This window comes from Myotis brandtii, unplaced genomic scaffold (genome assembly GCF_000412655.1).
Source record: "Myotis brandtii unplaced genomic scaffold, ASM41265v1 scaffold650, whole genome shotgun sequence".
Taxonomy (NCBI): Eukaryota; Metazoa; Chordata; class Mammalia; order Chiroptera; family Vespertilionidae; genus Myotis; species Myotis brandtii.
The window spans coordinates 7,947-9,075 of record NW_005370517.1 but is presented as its reverse complement, the minus strand read 5'-3'; positions in this window follow the sequence as shown (position 1 = coordinate 9,075).

The following is a 1,129-nucleotide window of genomic DNA, read 5'->3' as shown; positions in this document are numbered from 1 at the left end:
CTGAGTGTGTCCTTTATGTTTCCAGGGAGCTGCAAACTGGATGGTCCCACTCTGACCTCTGGGTTTCCTGGCTCCTGGATCTCTAGGGAGGTGCTAATCTAGCCTTTGCCTGTGGCTATCCAGCAAAAGCCTCCCTGCAGGGCTTGAGCGGGGTGGGTCCCACTGGATCAACAGGGCGGGGCTAGCAGTTATGGCTGCTCTCAGATTTGCCCTCAGATGCTCTGCTTCTCAGTGTCCAGGTAATCGCTGCAAGCCCCTAGGATAGAAAGCTGCCCTCGGGTTCCGACCAATGCCAAAAAGTCCTGCTTCTCCCGTATGAGTCTGGGTCCCTAGAAACTCGCCCGGAACTGGAGTTCAGAGCCTGAGACTCCCTCCCTATTGAAAACGACAACCGTGCCCTCAGCCGCCAGCCCGCTCCACATGCACCTCCGCACCTTAGTATTTTACTTCCGCACTGCGCCTCCTCTGAGTCTCGGTATGCTTTTCTCTTTCCTTCTAGTTGTAGAATTTCCACTCAGCCAGCCTTCCTGTGGTTCTGGATGATTTCTGTTCCGTCTTTTAGTTGTATTTTTGAAGTGGTTGTTCGAGGCAGCAATCTCCGGTGTTTACCTATGCTGCCAGCTTTGTTTCTCCCTCCTCCATGTAACTTTCACTTGCTTCACAAGAGTAAATTGCTTTTGGTGTTGTAAGAAATGTCCAAACCTGTGGGGAATTTTTCTAAGTTTATTTGACCCAATTGAGACCTCCCTGTTGTCAGACTTCATAGAGCCTCTGGTCTTCTAGCTATATAAATACTGTTCATTATATAACTCCATTACGCCTTTCTATAGTTTGCTCTAGCAATATTCTCTTCCATAAATAATGTTCATTCCGCATGCAGACATTGTAACTGCATGAACAGGTGAAATAATTATTTCCCAGCAAGGTTGTGAGACCCTAGGATCCAAAATCTTTATCTCAGGTGCAGATGCCCACTTTCCAAACCTTGAATAGTGCCAACATGGTAGCCATCTATACAACAAATAGTTTGGCTCAAAGGATGAAGCCTTGGCCTGTGGACTGAAGGGTCAAGGCTTTCATTCTGATCAAGGGCCTGTACTTCACTGGGGGCTCAATACGCATTCAGGTG